Source organism: Mirounga leonina, unplaced genomic scaffold (assembly GCF_011800145.1).
Source record: "Mirounga leonina isolate KUSES-001 unplaced genomic scaffold, KU_Mleo_1.0 Mir_114, whole genome shotgun sequence".
Taxonomy (NCBI): Eukaryota; Metazoa; Chordata; class Mammalia; order Carnivora; family Phocidae; genus Mirounga; species Mirounga leonina.
The window spans coordinates 19,421,627-19,431,346 of NW_023270265.1; the positions used below are offsets into that span (position 1 = coordinate 19,421,627).

At 46.0% G+C, this 9,720-nt stretch overlaps 1 pseudogene; it reads left to right on the plus strand.

Moving 5' to 3' along the window:
• The first annotated feature begins 4,667 nt into the window (after positions 1-4,667).
• Positions 4,668-5,124, plus strand: LOC118020709 (annotated as a pseudogene).
• The last annotated feature ends 4,596 nt before the right edge of the window (positions 5,125-9,720 follow it).

Here is a 9,720-nt window from a genome sequence, read left to right on the forward strand (position 1 = left end):
ATACCTCCCCTGAGAGATAGTGGGTACCTAATACATTGTAACTATTACTGAAAGGAAAGGTGTCCTAAACCAGGGCTTCTCAAAAGTTAATGTACAAATGAATCGCTGGGACATCTTGCTGAATGCAGGTTCTGATTCAGTACACCTGAGGCAGAATCTGAGCTTGGCATTTCTAACAAGCTCCCAGATGATGCTGATGCTGGTTGAAGGTTCTAGAGTCTTTCGACAGTGGAAATCCTTGACAGGGAATATTTAAGAATCAATTTAACAACTGATGTCTATTTTCAGAAGAATTGTAACTCAGAACTACACAGAATTGCAAGATGGAAGAGATAGCTATCCGTTAGAGGATGAAACTTGATTCTAAAATTATCTGAACCAGGTCAGTATTTCACCAGATGAAATTTAGTTACAGTCGCGGTTGCTATCCAGGGAAGCCAAACCTTAGATGGATAGAAATTGTGCATAAAGGGGCGCCTGGGTGGCTCAGTCGTTAAGCGTCTGCCTTCGGCTTGGGTCATGATCCCAAGGGTCTTTTTCTTTTTTTAAGATTTTATTTATTTATTTATTTGACAGAGAGACACAGTGAGAGAGAGAACACAAGCAGGGGGAGTGGGAGAGGGAGAAGCAGGCTTCCCCCAGAGCAGTGAGCCCAATGCGGGGCTCGACCCCAGGACCCTGGCACCCCTAAATAAATAAAACCTTAAAAAAAAAGAAAAGAAAATTGTGCATAAAGAAGGAAGTAAAAGATCTAGCGGTGAAGTCCCCTCAATGACCTCCTTCCCAAAGGCCCACCCAAAACACCAATCAGAAAGAAACACCTCCTATGAAAAAATCAAGGCCTTTAAAGGAAACAAATTGTAGCACTCTGCATATCTCTTCCCCTGATGCAGTGTTTCCCAGTCTCAGCCAATCAGAAGCATCACCTGGGGCATTTGCTCCCACCCCTAGAACTTCACAGAGTTCATGAAAACAGGTGGGAGTCTTCCAAGCATCTGTTATTTGTTTTCTTTTCTTTTTTTTTTTTTTTAAAGATTTTATTTATTTATTTGACAGAGAGAGACACAGCGAGAGAGGGAACACAAGCAGGGGGAGAGGGAGAGGGAGAAGCAGGCTTCCCACTGAGGAGGGAGCCCGATGCGGGGCTCAATCCCAGGACTCTGGGATCATGACCTGAGCCGAAGGCAGATGCTTAACGACTGAGCCACCCAGGCGCCCGCATCTGTTATTTCTAAAACAGAAATAGTTTGGGGTGTCTGGGTGGCTCACTTGGTTAAGCGTCTGCCTTCTGCTCAAGTCATGATCCCAGGGTCCTGCAAACTAGCCCCGCATTGGACTCCCTGCTGAGCAGGGAGTCTGCTTCTCCCTCTTCCTCTGACCCCTGCCCCTGCTTGTGCTCTCTCTCTCTCTCAAATAACTAAAAATCTTTTTAAAAAGGTAAAAAATAAAACAAATAGTTTGAGATACCTGCCTTACTACATTCATCTCCTTTCTTTGCAGTTTAGAATTTATAGCAGAGAGGAGTTAGCTGAACGTGGTGGGCAGAGGTTCTGTTTTGAGTAGAGCAAGCTACCCATCCTACTCCAGCCTGTTTTTTGTCAGCTGTAAACCAAGAATAACAAAAGCATCTAGGTAAGGTTGTTATAGAAACTAGATAAAGTAATGGATGTGGTGGCCACTTGTAATCTGAATACAAACGTGTTTTCCATAAATGCATTCATTGTATCAAATCTTCACCGAACAAAGCCATTAAGATGCCCCTTGGGGGTTTTTAGTGTGAGATTTTAACCATTCAGCAAGGAAGAGATGGTAAATCAAAGGTCAAGTTTACATAAAGCCTTGCTATAAACTCAGCTTTGCCTTTTCTTGTTTGAGGTACCCGGGAAAAGATGGCAACCTTCCAGAACTGTTATCTCATCTATAAAACTGATGATGGTAACTCCTTGCTCCCCTCTGAGAGAGGTGAAATTGCTTCATAAATGATGAAATCTGAAAGTGTCTTGGAAACTATAAAACTCCGTACACATTGTTGATGCCTGCCTGTGCAAGAGCTGGTAAGGGCCAGGCATCAGTTTTCAGATCCAGTAATATTCCCACCCCTACCCCACCTAATCCCTACCCCAAAAGGTATGATCTGCTGACAGGAGTGCCGGAGTCTGAGGTATGACTCCATCAGCAGTTCAAGAAAGGCGAGAGTACTCAAGAGTTTCTGGGGCAAATGCCAGTCCCCTGGATGGAGTTGAGGGGGTACTGGTCAGCAAGCAAAGAGGTTGGCCCACCGTCTGTGTGCCTGGCATTTTTGCAGGTTCCCAAGTTTAGTGATGGATGGTGCCCTACATTCTTCCTACTGCTGCTAGCTGCAACTGTAATCATGCATCATATTTCTTTTTTTTTTTAAGATTTTATTTATTTATTTGAGAGAGAGAGAATGAGAGAGAGAGCGCAAGAGGGGGTAGGGTTAGAGGGAGAAGCAGACTCCCTGCCGAGCAAGGAGCCCGATGTGGGACTCGATCCCGGGACTCCGGGATCATGACCTGAGCCGAAGGCAGTCGCTTAACCAACTGAGCCACCCAGGCGCCCATGCATCATATTTCAAGAGTGGAATTGTAGACTCTGTACCTTGGAAGAACTGGGTTCGGGTATCTGCAGAGTCAAGCACAGACTTATTAAGGGACTAGGAGTGGGGAAAGACTTTACAGGATAAAACTGTTCACAAGATTAAAAGTGGGGAAGTGAGAACAGCTGTCTGAGAAAATAAAGAATGTCACTTAGAGGGGTGCCTGGGTGGCTCAGTCGGTTAAGCATCTGCCTTCAGCTCAGGTCATGCACCCAGGGTCCTGGTATTGAGCTCCCCATTGGGCTCCTTGCTCAGCAGGGAGCCTGCTTCACCCTCTCCCTCTGCCTGCCATTCCCTCTGCTTGTACCCGCGCACTCTCTCTGTCAAATAAATAAAATCTTTTTTAAAAAAAGAAGAAGAAGAAGAGGTAGGCTAAGGAAACTCATACCCAAAAATAGCCTCCAATACCTTATATTTTTCAGATATTTCTCAAAGCTCTCTTTTTCTTACCAAATTGTACTCAGAAGCCAGCAAGAAATGTGACATCACATTTATTTATAACCAAAAGGTAATAATTCCTGCATAATTTCCCTTTAATGACATATTACATTAAACAGGATAAGCCTTAAAAAAAAAAAAAACTACTAGGTACATCTTAGGGAGATGATCTATTTTTTAAGAAAACTATCACTTTAATGGGTATCAAACTTGAGCTAACAGCAGTAATCATTTGGAAGGCTTGTTAAAACACCAAGTGCTGGGCCGTACCCCCAGTTTCTGATTCATTAGGTCCGGGGTGAGGCCAGAGAATTTACATTTCTAACAAGTTCCCAGGTCATACTGATGCTGCTGGTCCACAGGCCATACTTGAAGCACCAATGTCCTAGATAATTAAGGATCTTTGACAGGAAGATGGGAAAAAATGCAAAGACTCTGACAGCAAATACATTTTCTCATTATTAGCATTCCAGTCTTTTAAGTTGAAGTTCAGAAATGTCATTTCATCTAAGCAGATCACTTGGCTTAATAGTTTCTCACTGTGTGGAAATATTCATAGAAAAGCTAGAGGTAACCTGAAAATGGAATTGTAGAGTGGGTCACTGAAGTAGAGCCAGAGCATGAGGTGAAGGTCACTTGGCTGCTCTTAGGGACTGGTGACATTATCATCTGTCCCTTGTGGGGACAAGCCTGTCAAGGTCAAAGAACACAGAACCACCTCCTTTGGACAACAGTTCCAGATATGGTACCAGAATCTTGCTCTCTGAGTCCCATGTTAGAAAATTTATCATTCGTTTAGTCATTTATTTAATCATGTGATCCCTCTCTGTATCATATAGAATCTCCTGCCTGAGGAGACAGGCTCTTTTAGATTTGGGACAGTGGAAAAATAATGCAAGCCACATACGTACTGTTAAATTTAAGAAGTAAAACTAAGTTGGTGAAATTAATTTCAATAATATTTTATTTAATCCAGTACATGCAAAATATTATTTCAACATGTAGGCACTATAAAAAAAATTGAGGTTTTTTTACATTCCTATACTAAGTCTTCAAAATCCAGTGTATATATTATAGCACATCTCCAGCTGGATGAACCACATTTCAGATGCTCGAGAGTCACATATGGCTAGTGGCTAACTCATTGGACAGAGCACTTCCAGATCATATTTTCTTGATAAGATCAAAGGCAAATCCAATTTATCAGCACCAACCACTTCATTAATTATTTTCCCCTGTGCCATCAAAAGCCATCAGAGTCCGAAGATTCTTCCCACTCTGGCTGCTCCTGAGAGTGGCTCTCTGTGCCACAGAATGATAATTGGCTTCAAATTATCATTTGGCTTCTCCCCTTCCATAGTAATGGCAATTTTAGCTGGACACGTGGCTACCCAGAGTAAATGCTACATTTTCCCTTGCAGCTATTTGAAGCCATGAAACTACTTTTTGGTCAATGAAATGTAAACATAAATTAACGTAGATTCTTCCGGGAACTCACTTTAAGAATCAGTTGGCATCAGGTTCGGTTGTCGCCCATTGGCTGCACAGCACCGCAATCGGCGGCCACCATTGCAGCTTACTTTCAGTTGCTTTTTAAAGACAGGGAAAGCTCATGGTGCAAATTGTTATTTCCAGTGCTGAGGCTGGAGGCCTGGCAGAATGGGTGCTGATGGAGCTACACGGGGAGATCGAGGCTCGCTACAGCACTGGATTAGTTGGAAACCTCCTGGGAGACCTACATCACACCACTGAGGGAATCCCTGTGCTGATCGTGGGGCATCATATCCTGTATGGAAAAATCATCCATTTGGAGAACCTTTTGCCATTCTTGTCAAACACACTCCTGGGGAGCAGGACTGTGATGAGCTTGGCTGCAAGACTGGCACCCGGTACATGGTGATAGCACTCATCAAAAACAAGATCCTTTTCAAAACTCGCCCCAAGCCCATTATCACCAACGTTCCCAAGAAAGTATGAAAGAACCCCGGATTTTCCCTAGAGAGCAGCCAACTCCTTAGACTCGTGCTCAGTTGCCACCTCGAGGACGGCTCAACGGTTCCCTGGGACCACAGGGGGGTCCTGTTTTGAACACAGGCCACCCACTGGGCATGAATTCTGATCCCTTCCTCATGGCAACTGGTTCTCTTGGTGGAAATCTGGCCCCATTTCCAAGGAACCCATCACCTTTTCCAACTTCATCAGGCTCATTGGCTTCAAATCCAGCACCTTTCCCTGCTGGTGCTCGTGACCCAGGCATGGCTTCTTTTCCAAGAGGAATGAACCCCACTGGCGCAGGTGCAGTTTCTTTCCCAAGGCCCGGTGGCCTTTTGGGCCCAGGCCCACATCCATCTCTAAACCCTAGGGCAGGGGTTCTTCCAGGTCCAGGGCCTCTGTCTAACCCAAGGTTAGGGGGTCTTCCAGGGCTGAGTCCTATGTCCAACCCAAGGTCAGGTGGTCTCCTGGGAATGGGTCCTGACCCCAGAAGTGGCGGCCCTATGGGCCCTGAGTTTGGGCCCAACCTGAGAGCAAGTGTCCTGTTGACTTCTGGGAATGGTCCTCCTAATCCTAGGCCCATTGGCCTGGGACCAGGACCAAGTCCCAATCTGAGGTCAGGCTTCGTTGGTACAAACCCTACCCCGAGGTCAGGTATGTTTCCAGGCCCAGGCCTTGGGCCCAGCCCAAGAGCAGGTGGCCTGGGCCCAGTCCTTGGACCCAACCCAAGGGCCGGTGGCCTGGGCCCAGGTCCTAATGTGGACACCAGAGTGGGTGGCCTCCTGGGCACAGGATCTGGTCTTCAGAATGGCTGGACCTCAAGGCCTAGATCTTGCCCCCATTCTAAGAGCAGAAGGTCTTTTAGGAGCAAATTCAGCTGCTTTCTCACAGGCTTCTGGAAACATGGGCACAAGCCATCCTCTATGGCAAGAGTACCTGGCCCCATAGGCCCAAACTCGGGTCCTGGCTCTTGGGGAATTGGCCTTTGAGGGCCAAATCCATCCATGTCCAGGGCTCCTGGCCCCATAAGTCCTAATTCAGCTCATTTTTCAAGGTCAGCTGGGCCCATGGGGGTAAATGCTAATCCCTTTCCAAGGGGGACAGGTTCAGGGGGCCTGAATCCAGCTGCCTTCTCTCAGTCCTCTGGCACATTGGCTTCAAATCCATCTACCTTCCAGAGGTCTGCTGGCATCCAGGGCTCAAGTCCAGCAATTTTCCCAAGAACCTCTGGGCCACCAGGCCCCAACCCAACTAACTTCCCAAGGGCCAGTGGCTTGTAGGGTCCAAGTCCCGCTGCCTTCCCAAGGTCTACTGGCCCATTAGGCCCTGGTCAGTTACTTTCCCCAGGTCAGCTCCTGGGCCCCTGGGCTCTTCTCCAGCAGGCCCTGTGGGTATCAACCCAGCTCCTTTTGCAAGGCCATCTGGGACCCTGGGTCTAAACCCAGCTTCCTTTCCAAGGATGAATGGCCCTGTAAGCAAGAACTTTGGTCCCGTTTCCTAGAGGGGGAGCCTCCCTGGCACAAACCCAGCTGCTTTCCCCAGACCAGGGGGTCCAATGGCTGCAATGTACCCAAATGGAATGTTACCCCCTTAAACACCGTTTTTTCTCCAGGACACTTTGGTTTTCAGGCACCATGGTTCTGGGCAGGAGTTGTGTTATAAGTAAGGGTAGATGCGGAGCTACAGTCTGAAGTACATAGCTGGGGCTCAAGTTCAGATGAGCCATCTTTTTCCTCTGCTTTCTCGACTGAAGGTGAAATGTTATATGTGGGAGATGGATAACGGCAGGTGGGAATGATCCTGACCTTGAGAGAAAGGATCTCCAGCCCTCCAGAAGCGTGCTGTGCTTTTATCCCACAGCTTTCTGCCCCTTGTTTCTTACTAGTTTCTTGAATTGTTCATGTGGACTTTTCCTCAAGGATACATTGGCCTGCAGGTCCCAGTTCATATGTAGTCCCCTGCTCACCACTGGAGAATCAGCTCACTGCTCTCTAGAAATGTTGCATTGGTGAACAGACTGTGCTTCAGCAGCTCTGACCTGGGCAGCTTGGACCTGGTCATTCTCTACTGCCATACCTTTCCCTGGGGGCTTGAACACAGAACAGGGAGGTGGGCAACCACTTCAAGACCCACCAAATACAATTTCTGCTTGATTGACTGGGCCTGCAGCTTCCTTCTCCTGGGACTTTGAGGAGGCCAGAATCAAGGCTCCACAGCTCGTCTAACTCCCTCTCCACTAGTACTCCCAATCAAAGAACCTCAAAATTTAAACTGATGTGGATGGGAATTGGGGTGGGGGGTGAGGGGATAATGGGGAGCTATCACTGTGCTTCGTTCAGCCTGATGTGAAAGGATGGTTTATGTTTTTCCTGCTTGTATCTTTTCTTACCGTTTCTTTAATAAATGGGATGGCGGTGGGGAAAGAATCAGTTGGCATCACCCTTTTATCATTTCAATTTCCTTCCTATTGGCTGGAATGAAAACAGCCATCATCTTGTACCATGAGGTGATCTTGAAAATGGAGATGACACAATAGACTAGGAACCCAGATCCTGGGGATTTTGTGGAGCAGAGCCTATGATCTGACTTTAAAATGAGAGAGAAATTAATTTGTACCATGGTTACGCCAATGGTTTTCCAATTGTGTAAGCTGAACTTAACTCATTATAACCAACCCATTCATCCCTGGCTTATAAACAGGGTGGAGATCCCTTGGAAAGAAACATTAACAGATGTAGTGTGCATTTTTAGCACAAAACAAAACAAATAATAATAGCTACTAATTATTGAGCACTTACTTTAACAGGCCTTATGTTAAGTATTTACCTCCTTTAATAAAGCTCACAACAACCCCCATATATAAATCAGGAAATTTAAAAGAAGTTAAGTGACTTGTCTAAGATCACATTGCTAGAAAATGGGAACCAGAATTTGAACTCTTGTCTGGATGGCTCCATAAACCATGTTCTTTGCAGGGTGGATCCCCTTGGGTGAAGTCTAGGCTACACAGAGGGAGGGAGAATAGGGCACAACTCCAGTTCTACAAAGTCAGCAGAAGCTCTGAATTCAAACTCGAATTTACATCCTTATCCTAGCCAGGTTCAATCATTCAGGGAAAATGTGATGGCCAGCTGTGTTCCTATCACTCTGTAAGGTATTCTAGGGGAGTGAGGCCACATCACTTAAAGCCAGTTCCCTACAGTTCAACTCCCTTTTGAGGGCTGTTGCACCTGTCCAGCTGTTCTTTTTGTCCTCATTTTAGCACTCTAAGGATTTGAAAATTATTTTATCTAGGGTGAGACATCTGACTTATTGCATTTCTAATAGTGAATATACGTCATTTTAGAATGATGGAATCGAGAGTGCCTTTGGGTGGCAGGAAGTGGGAGGAAACTTCTAAAAGAGCAATCTTGAGCCAGAAGTCAGAAGAATTTTCTTTGCATCAACTCTTTTCAGACTATGCAGAACACAAAAGGTAAAGAGTGGAACGCCACAGAGAATCAGGGGAAGAATATATAACTCTCAAATTCAAATGCGTGTTGGTGGAAATGAGAGGAACAGCAGGCTCGAGTGAGTCAAGCACATCAGCTTTATCAAGAACTTCAATGAAAGGGACCGAACAAGAAAGATCAGTGGAGGAGTACAAAGTTTCCTGTCCACAGGAGGACACACAACACAACAACTGCCTAAAACCAGAAGAAGACACTCATGTCTCCACTACCCTGTAAACTACCACCATTCAACCTGCTTTGCCGAGGCACTGTGTGGGCCTGGTGCTATCAGTTAAAGCTGAGCACCAGAGACAGAAACTAGAAGCACATAAGTGACTCTGAATACCCAAATCAGAAGAATATTCCTGTCACAGCCAAGAAGGCCAACATGCAGACAAGGTCGTAAAGAAAATCAAAAGTGGACAAGGGGAAAACATCTCTGGAAAAGTCCAAGATAAAGATGTGATCTGAGGGGACTGATCCTCTGGAGGTAGCTCCTGACCCTGAGGAGGGGGTGTCTGACCTGAAGAGTTACCACTCTTCTTGAGGAAGTTCATACCATTGTGGTAACAACTTTGGCCCAGAGGCTGTATTGGCCTCCTGGACCAGAATTGCAGCCAGGGCCAGGAAGATGGAGGCAGTGGAATCACCACAAGACACTTACAGTGTCCGGTGGTGTGTGGTCCATAGGCGAGGTCTCCCTGTGGACATGGATGGTTGGATTCACCTACAGTTTTATGTTAGAACAGCCTGGATTCCAGAAAAACAAGGGAAGATGAGTACATGCTTCTTGCTCCCTTCCTGCAATTTCCCAATATGGTATGCCCATGTGTTCGGAGGAACAATGTATTAATAAAAAGCCTCCAATGAGATTAGAATACTAGGGGAAAGAGCACATTTGTGCTTGTAAGTGAGGGTAGAAAGGTTACTACAGTCAGCCACACTGACAGGCAAACTTCAGTCACCTCCACATACTCCATGTTTCCTGCTTACAGGGCTGGTAGAACGGTGGGTTGTAGACTGGTGGATTGATTGCCCACAGACCCCCAAAGGTGCCTGCTTTGGTGTGGGATATGTGGGTTAGGATATAGAGACTCTTACGGGTTTTTTTCTTTGTTTGTTTTATTTTTTAAGTAGGCTCTATGCCCAGCATGGAGCCCAACACGGGGCTTGAACGCACAA